Source organism: Delphinapterus leucas, chromosome 9 (genome assembly GCF_059928025.1).
Source record: "Delphinapterus leucas isolate spDelLeu-1000000601 "Yukka" chromosome 9, BTC_Dleu_Yukka2, whole genome shotgun sequence".
In the NCBI taxonomy this organism is placed as follows: Eukaryota; Metazoa; Chordata; class Mammalia; order Artiodactyla; family Monodontidae; genus Delphinapterus; species Delphinapterus leucas.
The window spans coordinates 61209920-61224834 of NC_143137.1; the positions used below are offsets into that span (position 1 = coordinate 61209920).

At 38.8% G+C, this 14915-nt stretch overlaps 1 protein-coding gene and 2 pseudogenes across 2 annotated transcripts in view; 2 read left to right on the plus strand and 1 right to left on the minus strand.

Annotated features, from left to right (window-relative positions):
- Positions 1 to 537, minus strand: part of LOC149748420 (5-azacytidine-induced protein 2 pseudogene) — a 4537-nt pseudogene extending 4000 nt beyond the window's left edge.
- LOC149748419 (protein transport protein Sec61 subunit alpha pseudogene) overlaps positions 1 to 14599 on the plus strand; it is a 76129-nt pseudogene extending 61530 nt beyond the window's left edge. The window contains exon 2 of the transcript XR_016394212.1: positions 1 to 14599. This exon is cut by the window's left edge and continues 37701 nt beyond it. The product of XR_016394212.1 is annotated as a protein transport protein Sec61 subunit alpha pseudogene (transcript).
- UMAD1 (UBAP1-MVB12-associated (UMA) domain containing 1) overlaps positions 1 to 14915 on the plus strand; it is a 227625-nt gene that overhangs the window by 71495 nt on the left and 141215 nt on the right. The window lies entirely within an intron of this gene.

The window sequence follows — 14915 nt, forward strand, 5'->3', positions numbered from 1 at the left end:
ATTTGGAATTAGATGGTAGCTGCCAAAGGTCAAGCCATTGGCTTCAAGGTCAACATTCCCAGGTGAGATAGAGAACAGGGAAAGGTAATAAAAAGAAGGAGACAGGGTATAGGGAATGAAATCTTGTTGTTTGAATTCCTGAAAGAACTGGCAGCAATTTTAGGGAAAAGGGTAAGAAATTATTTTTACTTCTCAGCACCAGTATTCAGGTACAATATCTGAACAAATTATAAACTTTTAAAATAAATAAAATATTGCTTAACTGTTACATAAGTATTCCTTAAGTAGCTTGGATTAATGCATTTTTAAAGTAGAAAGTTAGCATAGTTTGTTACAATATCAGAGTTTTAATTTGACACACCACAGATGAGACCCTATAAATACTTAGTAATGAACTGCTGTCGCATCAGACATTTAAGGTTTAATCACGTAGTCAATTTATATCTCACCGTCATTACCTTGCCTGGTCCCTGTGACATTCACCATATTGTCAGTAAGCTGCTGTAACCTCAAGTGAGATTTGGCATTTTTCCCCATTCCTAACACCTACCCTTTCATGTAGTGCTCCAAAAACTGAGATAGTTCTTTGTAGCACACGTCAGTAGCTCAACAAGTGTTTCTTTGAAGCAACTGATTATTTACTCTTGTGCCATATGGTTTGACCTCGGCACATTTGCTGTCTAAAAACAGTCAGAAGTATTTTCAAAACTTAGATTCCTCAAGATCAGTTTTGTCAAGGAAGCTGACTGGTGTTCCTAATAACATAGCGAGTCAAGCAAGTACGTTTAGAAAATCGGAATATTTACATCAGGATCAAAAGCTAGTTTTTCTTAAAATTTATATGTAAAAAAGAAAAACTGTGAGGCTGTACTAATCAAGGTATTTCATGATCTTCAGAGAAACTGTAGGATTTTAAAATTGCCACTTTGGATTGATGATGAATTCATGAAGAGTAGAAGAAATGACCCAGCTTGCCAGTGGTTGGTTGGAGAAACTTACAAAGATGTTCAGATTCTACATATATGTCTGTACAGAGGGGAGCCCAGAAGGTTAGCCAGGACTTGCCCAAAGAGAAATCTGAGTAAACTTGATAGTTCCTGTGTCAATGAGGAAAATAGAAAGGCAGCTTAAATAAGTCAAGACTGTTTAGCATCTAATTATTATGCAGTGAACCCCCTTCTTTCCCTTGATTGTTAAAAATTCTTGAAACCCTGGAATTGCTCCTACGTTCAAGGCATGAGGCAGATTTGAAATTCTGCTAACACTTTGATTCGAGAACTGGCCAGTAGCAACTTTTAATAGGAAGCAAAGAATTCTGGTGTTTGGTCCAGACCTGTATTTTTTGCATTCACCTCAAAGGAAGGTTTGTGAGAATTTATGACTATTGTTTGTAATAACAACCTTTAAAAGTCAGCTATTCTCTATCCCCACCCAAATATATTTGCAAGATTACTTTTAAGTCCATAAAATCTATAAAAATCACCCAAATTCTCCTTCAAACTATTAAAATTTAGTTTTACACTGATTCTTACAAGATTGATGTTTTCTCTCCACAGCTTAGAATAATATTTTATTTGTCTTAAATTATTTCAGAATTTAAGTTGGTATTGCCTTTGTTGTAGAAATCTTAAATTCTAGGATTTTGAAATTTGGCAAACAAGTTCGAGTAGGATATACCTTTCATAACAGTTCATAACACTGTGCAGTCTTATAATCTGCCTTTTCCATCCTGAAGTGTCGTAACACTTTTTACAGTTTACTACGTGTAGCAGTCAACAGATTCCTTAATCATTTTAGTATCTTTGAACTTTATCCAGCATCCATTTGTGTCTTGACACGTAGCTACCAGAATTAAAGACTGTTTGAGAGCAGAAATTAAAGTCTTCCTCAGCTAATGTTGAAATCAGGAATTCATTGTTTCTCCAAATCCTTTAAACCCTGACTTTTAGTTATGAATTTTTTTTTTTTTTGCACTCCACTCATTTGATGGAAACATTAATTAAGGTAATAGCATGGCAGCATTTCCCAGTGCCACTGTGAGTCCCTGAGCAGCGGTGCACATTACATTAACTTCTTCAGATTATAAAGCCCCTATTTTGCACTGTGAAGCGGTAATTTCAGGGAATAGCGCTTAATGAAGTTCCCCCAGGTGTTGAACTTACTAGAGGAACTTTGAATTCCTCTTTTAAGTGCAAGGAAAAATAAAGTAGGAGGTTTGGCTTGTTTTCGTTTTTGTTTTTAACAGATTTTTAATGCAACGAATTAAAACAATTAGAACTATACTTCAATTTAAAAATAAATGAAAAACACATTAGAATGACAGTTCTGGTCCTCTCTGCCTATTGAGCCAACATTAACTTGAATAAACATGAAACCATTGGCTTGCTAAAAAGTAATTTTGGATTTTTCAGTTAACTGCCATTGATGTGATAAGGACTGAGCAAAACATGCATATCTCTTCTGAAAGTGGGACTACTAAGTATAAGACATTAAATCAAGTTACTAAAAATTTAACACCTTTCTAAAGTGACAAAACTATTTTTTACTCCTAAATAAAATACTTTCTTTTTTATTGTAATACAATTAACCACTTTATAATTACAGTTTTATTGAAGAAATCCTCCTTACCACCTTCCTCTTAAAACTTACTATAGTGATAAAATGCTGCTGTTAAACCACTACGGACGTGCTCCAAATGACATGGTGCCTGCTCAGATGTCCATACGTTTGTTCTCTACATCTGTGTCTCAATTTCTGCTCTGCAAACTGGTTCATCTGTACCATTTTTCTAGGTTCCACATATATGCGTTAATTTACGATATTTTGTTTTTCTCTTTATGACTTACTTCACTCTGTATGACAGTCTCTAGATCCATCCACGTCTCTACAAATGACCCAAGTTCGTTCCTTTTTCTGGCTGAGTAATATTCCATTGTATATATGTACCACATCTTCTTCCATTCGTCTGTCAATGAGCATTTAGGTTGCTTCCATGACCTGGCTATCGTAAATAGTGCTGCAATGAACATTGGGGTGCATGTGCTTTTTCAGTTATAGTTTTCTCTGGGTATATGCCCAGTAGTAGGATTGCTGGGTCATATGGTAGTTCTATTTTTAGTTTTCTAAGGAACCTTACTGTTCTCCATAATGCCTGTATCAATTTACATTTCCACCAACAGTGCAAGATGGTTCCCTTTTCTCCATACCCTCTCCAGCATTTGTTGTTTGTAAATTTTCTGATGATGCCCATTCTAACTGATGGGAGGTGATACCTCACTGTAGTTTTGATTTGCATTTCTCTAATGATTAGTGATGTTGAGCAGCTTTTCATGTGCCTCTTGGGCATCTGTATGTCTTCTTTGGAGAAATGTCTATTTAGGTCTGCCCATTTTTGGATTGGGTTGTTTGTTTTTTTAATATTGAGCTGCATGAGCTGTTTATATATTTTGGAGATTAATTCTTTGTCCGTTGATTCGTTTGCAAATATTTTCTCCCATTCGGAGGGTTGTCTTTTGGTCTTATTTGTGGTTTCCTTTGCCATGCAAAAACTTTTAAGTTTCATTAAGTCCCATTCGTTTATTTTTATTTCCATTACTTTAGGAGGTGGATCAAAAAAGATCTTGCTATGATTTATGTCAAAGAGTGTTCTTCCTATGTTTTCCTCTAAGAGTTTTATAGTGTCCAGTCTTACATTTAGGTCTCTGATCCATTTTGAGTTTATCTTTGTGTACGGTGTTAGGGAGCGATCTAATTTCATTCTTTTACATGTAGCTGTCCAGTTTTCCCAACACCACTTACTGAAGAGACTGTCTTTTCTCCATTGTATATCCTTGCCTCCTTTGTCATAGATTAGTTGACCATAAATGTGTGGGTTTATCACTGGGCTTTCTATCCTGTTCCATTGATCTATATTTCCGTTTTTGTGCCAGTACCATATTGTCTTGATTACTGTAGGTTTTGTAGTATAGTCTGAAGTCTGGGAGTCTGATTCCTCCAGCTCCGTTTTCTTCCCTCAAGACCACTCTGACTACTCGGGGTCTTTTGTGTCTCCATACAAATTTTAAGATTTTTTGTTTTAGTTCTGTAAAAAATGCCATTGGTAGTTTGATAGGGATTGCACTGAATCTGTAGATTGCTTTGGGTAGTATAGTCATTTTCACAATATTGATTCTTCCAATCCAAGAACATGGTATATATCTCTCCATCTGTTTGTATCATCTTAAATTTCCTTCATCAGTGTCATAGTTTTCTGCATACAGGTCTTTTGTCTCCCGGGTAGGTTTATTCCTTGATATTTTATTCTTTTTGTTGCAATGGTAAATGAGAATGTTTCCTTAATTTCTCTTTCAGATTTTTCATCATTAGTGTATAGGAGTGCAAGAGATTTCTGTGCATTAATTTTGTATCCTGCAACTTTACCAGATTCATTGATTAGCTCTAGTAGTTTTCTGGTGGCATCTTTAGGATTCTCTATGTATAGTGTCATGTCATCTGCAAACAGTGACAGTTTTACTTCTTCTTTTCCAATTTGTATTCCTTTTATTTCTTTTTCTTCTCTGATTGCCGTGGCTAGGACTTCCAACACTATGTTGAATAATACTGGTGAGAGTGGACAGCCTTGTCTTGTTCCTGATGGTAGAGAAAATGCTTTCAGTTTTTCACCATTGAGAATGATGTTTGCTGTGGGTTTGTCGTACATAGCCTTTATTATGTTGAGGTAGGTTCCCTCTATGCCCATTTACTGGAGAGTTTTTATCATAAATGGATGTTGAATTTTGTCAAAAGCTTTTTCTGCATCTATTGAGATGATCATATGGTTTTCATTCTTCAATTTGTTAATACGGTGTATCACATTCTTTGATTTTCATATATTGAAGAATCCTTGCATCCTTGGAATAAATCCCAGTTGATCGTGGCATATGATCCTTTTAGTGTGTTGTTGGATTCTGTTTGCTAGTATTTTGCTGAAGATTTCTGCATCTCTATTCATAAGTGATATTTTTCTGTGATTTTCTTCTTTGGAGTATCTTTGTCTGGTTTTGGTGTCAGGGTGATGGTGGCCTCATAGAATGAGTTTGGGAGTGTTCCTTCCTCTGCAATTTTTGGGAAGACTTTGAGAAGGATGGGTGTTAGCTCTTCTCTGTATGTTTGATAGAAGTCACCTGTGAAGGCATCTGACCCTGGACTTTTGTTTGTTGGAAGATTTTTAATCACAGTTTCAATTTCATTACTTGTGATTGGTCTGTTCATATTTTCTATTTCTTCCTGGATCAGTCTTGGAAGGTTATACCTTTCTCAGAATTTGTCCATTTCTTCCAGGTTGTCCATTTTATTGGCATAGCGTTGCTTGTAGTAGTCTCTTAGGATGCTTTGTATTTCTGCGGTGTCTGTTGTAACTACTCCTTTTTCATTTCTAGTTTTATTGATTAGAGTCCTCTCCCTCTTTTTCTTGATGAGTCTGGCTAATGGTTTATCAATTTTGTTTATCTTCTCGAAGAACCAGCTTTTAGTTTTATTGATCTTTGCTATTGTTTTCTTTGTTCCTATTTCATTTATTTCTGCTCTGATCGCTATTTCTTTCTTTCTTTCTACTAACTTTGGGTTTTGTTTATTCTTCTTTCTCTAGTTCCTTTAGGTGTAAGGTTAGATTGTTAATTTGAGATGTTTTTTGTTTCTTGAGGTAGGATTGTATTACTATAAACTTCCTTCTTAGAACTGCTTTTGCTGCATCCCATAGGTTTTGGATCGTCGTGTTTTCATTGTCATTTGTCGCTAGGTATTTTTTGATTTCCTCTTTGATTTCTTCAGTGATCTCTTGGTTATTTAATAATGTATTGTTTAGCCTCCATGTGTTTGTGTTTTTTACTTTTTTTTTCCCTGTAATTGATTTCTAATCTCATAGCGTTGTGGTCAGAAAAGATGCTTGATACGATGTCAATCTCCTTAAATTTACTGAGCCTTGATTTGTGACCCAGTATGTGACGTATCCTGGAGAATATTCCACGTGCACTCGAGAAGAAAGTGTAATCTGCTGTTTTTGGATGGAATGTCCTATAAGTATCAATTAAATCTATCTGGTGTATTGTGTCATTTAAAGCTTGTGTTTCCTTATTCATTTTCTGTTCGGATGATCTGTGCATTGGTGTAGGTGAGGTGTTAAAGTCCCCCAGTATTACTGTGTTACTGTTGATTTCTTCTTTTATAGCTGTTAGTAGTTGCGTTTTGTATTGAGGTGCTCCTATGGTGGGTGCATATATATTTATAATTGTTATATCTTCTTCTTGGATTGATCCCTTGATCATTGTGTAGTGTCCTTCCTTGTCTCTTGTAACAGGCTTTATTTTAAAGTCTATTTTATCTGATATGAATATTGCTACTCCATCTTTCTTTTGATTTCCATTTGCATGGAATATCTTTTTCCATCCCCTCGCTTTCAGTCTGTTTGTGTCCCTAGGTCTGTAGTGGGTCTCTTGTAGGCAGCATATATATGGGTCTTGTTTTTGTATCCATTCAGTGAGCCTGTATCTTTTGGTTGGAGCATTTAATCCATTGACGTTTAAGGTACTTATCGATATGTATGTTCCTATTACCATTTTCGTAATTGGTTTGGGTTTGTTTTTATAGGTCCTTTTCTTCTCTTGTGTTTCCCACTTAGAGAAGTTCCTTTAGCCTTTGTTGTAGAGCTGGTTTGGTGGTGCTGAATTCTCTTAGCTTTTGCTTTTCTGTAAAGCTTTTGATTTCTCCAGCGAATCTGAATGTGATCCTTGCCAGGTAGATAATCTTGGTTGTAGGTTCTTCCCTTTCATCAGTTTAAATATGTCCTGCCACTCGCTTCTGGCTTGTGGAGTTTCTGCTGAGAAATCAGCTGTTACCCTTATGGGGTTCCCTTGTATGTTATTTGTCGTTTTTCCCTTGCTGCTTTCAATAATTTTTGTCTTCAGTTTTTGCCAATTTGATTACTTTGTGTCTCGGTGTGTTTCTCCTTGGGTTTATCCTGTATGGGACACTCTGCGCTTCCTGGACTTGGGTTGCTATTTCCTTTCCCATGTTAGGGAAGTTTTCAAGTATAATCTCTTCAGATATTTTCTCGGGTCCTTTCTCTCTCTCTTCTCCTTCTAGGAGCCCTATAATGCAAATGTTGTTGCGTTTAATGTTGTCCCAGAGGTCCTTAGGCTGTCTTCGTTTCTTTTCATTCTTTTTCTTTATTTTGTTCTGCAGCAGGGAATTCCACCATTCTGTCTTCCAGGTCACTTATCCTTTCTTCTGCCTCAGGTATTCTGCTTTTGGTTCCTTCTGGTGTATTTTTCATTTCAGTTATTGTATTGTTCATCTGTGTTTGTTTGTTCTTTAATTCTTCTAGGTCTTTGTTAAACATTTCTGGCATCTTCTCATTCTTTGCCTCCATTCTTTTTTTTTAACATCTTTATTAGAGTATAATTGCTTTACAATGGTGTGTTAGTTTCTGCTTTATAACAAAGTGAATCAGTCATACGTATGCATATGTCCCCATATCTCTTCCCTCTTGCGTCTCCCTCCCTCCCACCCTCCCTAACCCATCCCTCTAGGTGGTCACAAAGCACTGAGCTGATCTCCCTGTGCTATGCGGCTGCTTCCCACTAGGTATCTATTTTACGCTTGGTAGTGTATATGTGTCCATGCTACTCTCTCACTTTGTCCCAGCTTACCCTTCCCCCTCCCTGTATCCTCAAGTCCATTCTCTAGTAGGTCTGCGTATTTATTCCCGTCTGGCCCCTAGGTTCTTCATGACCCTTTTTTTGGGTTTTTTTAGATTCCATATATATGTGTTAGCATACGGTATTTGTTTTTCTCTTTCTGACTTATTTCACTCTGTATGACAGTCTCTAGGACCATCCACGTTACTACAAATAACTCAGTTTCGTTCCTTTTTATTGCTGAGTAATACTCCATTGTATATATGTGCCACATCTTCTTTATCCATTCATCTGTTGATGGACACTTAGGTTGCTTCCATGTCCTGGCTATTGTAAATAGAGATGCACTGAACATTTTGGTACATGACTGTTTTTGAATTATGGTTTTGTCAGGGTATATGCCCAGTAGTGGGATTGCTGGATCTTATGGTAATTCTACTTTTAGTTTTTTAAGGAACCTCCATACTGTTCTCCATAGTGGCTGTATCAATTTACATTCCCACCAACAGTGCAAGAGTGTTCCCTTTTCTCCACACCCTCTCCAGCATTTATTGTTTCTAGATTTTTTGATGATGACCATTCTGACTGGTGTGAGATGATATCTCATTGTAGTTTTGATTTGCATTTCTCTAATGATTAATGATGTTGAGCATTCTTTCATGTGTTTGTTGGCAATCTGTATATCTTCTTTGGAGAAATGTCTATTTAGGTCTTCTGCCCATTTTTTGATTGGGTTGTTTGTTTTTTGGATATTGAGCTGCATGAGCTGCCTGTAAATTTTGGAGATTAATCCTTTGTCAGTTGCTTCATTTGCAAATATTTTCTCCCATTCTGAGGGTTGTCTTTTGGTCTTGTTTAAGTTTTCCTTTGCTGTGCAAAAGTTTTTAAGTTTCATTAGGTCCCATTTGTTTACTTTTGTTTTTATTTCCATTTCTCTAGGAGTTGGGTCAAAAAGGATCTTGCTGTGATTTATGTCCTAGAGTGTTCTGCCTATGTTTTCCTCTAAGAGTTTGATAGTGTCTGGCCTTACATTTAGGTCTTTAATCCATTTTGAGCTTATTTTTGTGTAATGTGTTACGGAGTGTTCTAATTTCATTCTTTTACATGTAGCTGTCCACTTTTCCCAGCACCACTTTTTCAATAGGCTGTCTTGTTTACACTATATATTCTTGCCTCCTTTATCAAAGATAAGGTGACCATATGTGCGTGGGCTTATCTCTGGGCTTTCTATCCTGTTCCATTGATCTATATTTCTTTTTTTTTTGCCAGTACCATACTATCTTGATTACTGTGGCTTTGTAGTATAGTCTGAAGTCAGGGAACCTGATTCCTCCAGCTCCGTTTTTCTTTCTCAAGATTGCTTTGGCTATTCGGGGTCTTTTGTGTTTGCATACTAATTGTGAAATTTTTCGTTCTATCTCTGTGAAAAATGCTGTTGGTAAGGTGATAGGGATTGCATTGAATCTTTAGATTGTTTTGGGTAGTATGGTCATTTTCACAGTGTTGATTCTTCCAATCCAAGGGCATGGTATATCTCTCCCCACCTATTTGTATCATCTTTAATTTCTTTCATGAGTTTCTTATAATGTTCTGCATACAGGTCTTTTTTTCCTTAGGTAGGTTTATTCCTAGATATTTTATTCTTTTTGTTGCAATGGTAAATGGGAGTGTTTTCTTAATTTCACGTTCAGATTTTTCCTCATTAGTGTATAGGAATGCAAGAGATTTCTGTGCATTAATTTTGTATCCTGCTACTTTACCGAATTCATTGATTAGCTCTAGAAGTTTTCTGGTGGCATCTTTAGGATTGTCTACACATAGTATCATGTAATCTGCAAACAGTGACAGTATTACTTCTTTTTTGATTTGGATTCCTTTTATTTCTTTTTCTTCTCTTATTGCTTTGGCTAAAACTTCCAAAACTGTGTTGTATAATGGTGGTTAGAGTGGGCAACCTTGTCTTGTTCCTGATCTTAGCGGAAATGGTTTCAATTTTTCACCATCGAGGACAATGTTGGCTGTGGGTTTGTCATATATGGCCTTTATTATGTTGAGGAAAGTTCCCTTTATGCCCACTTTCTGGAGGGTTTTTATCATTAATGGGTGTTGAATTTTGTCGAAAGCTTTCTTTGCATCTATTGAGATGATCATATGGCTTTTGTCCTTCAGTTTGTTAATATGGCGTATCACATTGTTTGATTTGCGTGTATTGAAGAATCCTTGCATTCTTGGGATAGACCCCACTTGATCATGGTGTATGATCCTTTTAATGTGCTGTTGGATTCTGTTTGCTAGTATTTTGTTGAGGACTTTTGCATCTATGTTCATCAGTGACATTGGCCTGTAGTTTTCTTTCTTTGTGACATCTTCGTCTGGTTTTGGTATCAGGGTGATGGTGGCCTCGTAGAATGAGTTTGGGAGTGTTCCTCCCTCTGCTATATTTTGGGGGAGTTTGAGAAGGATAAGTGATACCTCTTCTCTCAATGGTTGATAGAATTCGCCTGTGAAGCCATCTGGTCCTGGGCCTTTGTTTGTTGGAAGATTTTTAATCACAGTTTCAATTTCAGTGCTTGTGATTGGTCTGTTCATATTTCCTGTTTTCTTCCTGGTTCAGTCTCTGAAGGTTGTGCATTTCTAAGAATTTGTCCATTTCTTCCAGGTTGTCCATTTTATTGGCATATAGTTGCTTGTAGTAATCTCTCATGATCCTTTGAATTTCTGCAGTGTCAGTTGTTACTTCTCCTTTTTCATTTCTAATTGTATTGATTTGAGTCTTCTCCCTTTTTTTCTTGATGAGTCTGGCTAGCGGTTTATCAATTTTGTTTATCTTCTCAAAGAACCAGCTTTTAATTTTATTGATCGTTGCTATCGTTTCCTTCATTATTTTCTTTGCCTCCATTCTTTTTCCGAGGTCCTGGATCATCTTCCCTAACATTATTCTGAATTGTTTTTCTGGAAGATTGCCTATCTCCACTTCCTTTAGTTGTTCTTCTGGGGATTTATCTTGTTTCTTCATCTGGTACATAGCCCTCTGCCTTTTCATCTTGTCTGTCTTTCTGTGAATGGGGTTTTTGTTCCACAGGCTGCAAGATTGTAGTTCTTCTTGCTTCTGCTGTCTGCCCTCTGGTTAATGAGGCTATTTACGAGGCTTGTGAAAGTTTCCTGATGGGAGGGACTGGTGGTGGGTAGAGCTGGCTGTTGCTTTGCTGGGCAGAGCTGAGTAAAACTTTAATCCACTTGTCTGGTGATTGGTGGGGCTGAGTTCCCTCCCTGATGGTTGTTTGGCCTGAGGTGACCCAACACTGGAGCCTATCCAGGCTCCTTGGTGGGGTAATGGCTGACTCTGGCAGGGCCCACGCCAAGCACTACTTCCCAGAACTTCTGCTGCCAGTGTCCTTGTCCACACGGTTAGCCACAGCCACCCCAACCTCTGTAGGAGACTCTCCAACACTAGCAGGTAGGTCTAGTTCAGTCTCCTATGGGGTCAGTGCTCCTTCCCCTGGGTCCTGATGCGCACACTACTTTGTGTGTGCCCTCCGAGAGTGGGGTCTCTGATTCCCGCAGTTCTGTCAGAGTCCTGCAATCAAATCCCGCTAACCTTCAAAGTCTGATTCTCTAGGAATTCCTTCTACCATTGCCGGACCCCCAGATTGGGAAGCCTGGGGCTCAGAACCTTCACTGCAGTGGGTGGACTTCTGTGGTATAAGTGTTCTCCAGTTTGTGAGTCACCCATCCAGCAGTTATGAGATTTGATTTTATTTTGATTGCACCCCTCCTACCGTCTCATTGTGGCTTTTCCTTTGTATTTGGATGTGGGGTACCTTTTTTGGTGAATTACAGTAGCTTCCTGTCGATGATTGTTCAGCAGTTAGTTGTGATTCCAGTGCTCTCACAAGAGGGAGTGAGAGTATGTCCTTCTACTCTGCCATCTTGAGCCAATCTCCTGAACTCTTTACCCTTTAATCATATGTTTTCATGTCTGGAAAGCAACTTACAATGGTTGCTTTCAGGAACAGCGTGTTGGTGGAGAAGGAGACTTTTTACTAATTGATTAATTCAGCAAATATTTATAAAGCACCCATTATGTGCCAGACACTATGTAAAATGTTGGCTATGCAGAGGTGACCAAGATGGACATGGTCCCTGTCTTCATGAATTTAACAACGTAGTGGAAGAGCCAGGCATTTAATATGCACATATGCATACACACACACATATGTATTTACTTACAAATTGTAATGATTCATATGAAAGAAAAGGATGCTATGAGAGAGAATTCACAAGGGGGAACTAATTTAGGGTAGGAGGTGGCTCAGGAAGTGATATTTGTGCTGAAACTTGAACGATGAATCAGAGTTAGCTGGGCAAGAAGTGGAGGAAAGCATTCCAGGTAGAGGAAACAGCATGTGCAAAAGCCCTGAGGCAGTAAGGATTTTGGCTTACTGGAAGAACTGAAAGAAGACCAATATCACTGAAGTACAGAGGGGAGCAAAAACCTGGGATGAAATTGGATAGGAACAGGCAGGTCAGAATATACAAGGTTTGGCAGTTTGAATTTTGACCTGAAGTGCAAGGGGAAATTATTGAAGGAGTTTTAATCAGAGGAATGATAGTATCTGTTTTTTGTTTGTTTGTTTTAATTTAAAGACCTCACTGGTCTTTAAATTAAAGAGGAGAATCTGTAGGATATAGCCTAGAGCAATAATAAATAGTCCAGGCGAGAGGTAGTGGTCACTTGGACTAGAGTAGTGACAGTAGAAATGGAGAGAAGTGGGCACATTTAGAATGTATTTGGGGATATGGTGGTGGATTATATATGGGGGCAAGGAGGTTCCCTAGAATTAAATAAGTGTCTGATGGCATGAGCCATAGGGTGGAGGATATAGAAGGAACAGGTTTGGGGGGAACATCAAGAGTTCAGTTTTTAGACAAAGTAACTTTTATGTAGTAATGGAGGGTTTTTCTAGAGGTTTGGGCTTACAGTATAAATCTGGGGATTATCAGGGTGCAGATGGTATTTACATCTTTGTGAATGAATGTGATCACCTAGGGAGGGAATGTTGAGAAAGAGAGTCCAGGACCTGGCCCTAGGGAGCTCTAAAACCTAGACCTTGAGTAGAATAGGAGACGTTCACAGATGGACTGAGAAAGAACAGCCAGAGAGTCAAGAGGAAAATACTGAGGAGAAAGGGTGTTGGGAAAGCTAAGAGAAAAGTGTTTCAGTAAGAATTAGACCCATTTTTGTGTAGTTGGAATAAGCTTATATTACCTTTATAATTATATATGTATGTACATCTATATTTTTCTTCCCTAAAAAATGCCTTTTTAATGTATTGGTGGGGCTGGCCGGAGCATGTCGGGAGCGGGCACCGAGATCCAAGCCACGGGACCCTAGCGAAGGACGTGCCGAGGTCGCTGGGCCCCACCGGGCGGCCCTAGCTGCCGCCATGGGCATCACATTTTTAGACGTTATCAAACCTTTCTGTGCAGTTCTACCAGAAATTCAGAAACCTGAAAGGAAAATCCAGTTTAGAGAGAGAAGGTACTATGGACTGCTATAACTCTTTTCACCTTCTTAGTATGTTGTCAGATACCACTATTTGGAATCATGTCATCAGATTCTGCAGATCCTTTCTACTGGATGAGAGTTATTTTTGCTTTCAACAGAGGAACTTTAATGGAATTGGGTATCTCCCCAGTTGTAACATCTGGTTTGATTATGCAGTTGTTAGCTGAAGCCAAAATCATTGAAGTTGGAGATATACCCAAAGACAGAGCCCTATTCAGTGGAGCCCCAAAACTGTCTGGTATGATCATTACGATTGGGCAAGCCATTGTGTATGTCATGACGGACCTGTATGGGGATCCCGCTGAAATGGGTGCTGGAATCTGTCTCCTTATCATCATTCAGTTGTTTGTTGCTGGTTTGATTGTGCTGCTGTTAGATGAGCTGCTACAGAAGGGTTACGACTTGGGGTCTGGAATTTCACTCTTTATTGCCACCAACACGTGTGAAACCATTGTCTGGAAGGCCTTTAGTCCCACTACCATTAACAGTGGCAGAGGTACTGAGTTTGAGGGTGCAGTCATAGCTGTCTTTCATTTACTGGCCACCAGGACAGACACAGGTCAAGCTCTAACGGAGGCTTTCAATCATCAGAATTTACCCAATCTCATGAACCTCATTGCTACAGTTTTCGTGTTTGCTGTTATATATTTTCAGGGATTTCATGTGGATCTGCCCATTAAGTCGGCCCAGTACTGAGGGCAGTACAGCAGCTACCCCAAGCTCTTCTACACCTCCAACATCCCCATCATCCAACCTGTATGTTATTTCCCAGATGCTGTCAGTTCGATTTTTAGTAAATTTACCAGGCAACTTTTTAGTAAATTTACCAGGACTGTGGGCTGATGTCAGTTGGGGAGGACCTGCTTGTTCTTACCCAGTGGGGGGCCTTTGCTACTACCTTTCTCCTCCTGAGTCCATGGGCGCCATATTTGAGGATCCTGTCCATGTGGTTGTTTATAGCATCTTCATGTTGGGATCATGTGCATTCTTGTCTAAGATGTGGGTAGTGGTGTCTTGTTCCTCAGCCAAAGATGTAGCTGAACAGCTTAAAGAACAGCAAATCGTAATGAGAGGCCACAGGGATACGTCTGTGGTTCATGAGCTTAATAGGTGCATCCCCATAGCAGCTGCGTTCGGCAACTTGTGCATCGGCGCCCTGTCCGTGTTGGCTGACTTCCTCGGGGCCATCGGCTCAGGCACTGGAATTCTGCTTGCAGTCACTATTATTTATCAGTATTTTGAAGTATTTGTTAAAGAACAGGCTGAAGTTGACGGGATGGGTGCTTTGTTTTTCTAAATGTTCCAGTATTTCTTTTTGTGTGTGTGAAAGGGAAAATATTTTGACACTCTGTTTTTGTCAGATAATGCTGGCTCCCCTTTTCTCCTCTCACAGTTTGTTTTCAAGTGCTGACCGTCTCATTCCTGACGTGGGCACGGAGCTAAGCCTGTGTTCAGCATTACTACCAGCTGCCTTAACACTGAAGTTTACATTATTCATTAAAAAACCTACATGCAGTGTTGCCTGTGATGCTGGAAACCAATGTACCTGCCTTGCCATGTTCAGTTGTGACGGTGAGATGGTGACGTGGGTCAGTTTTGCACACAACATTCAAGACACTCAATATTCCTCCCACTTGTTTAAAAATAAATGTAATTCAGATTGCCAAAAAAAA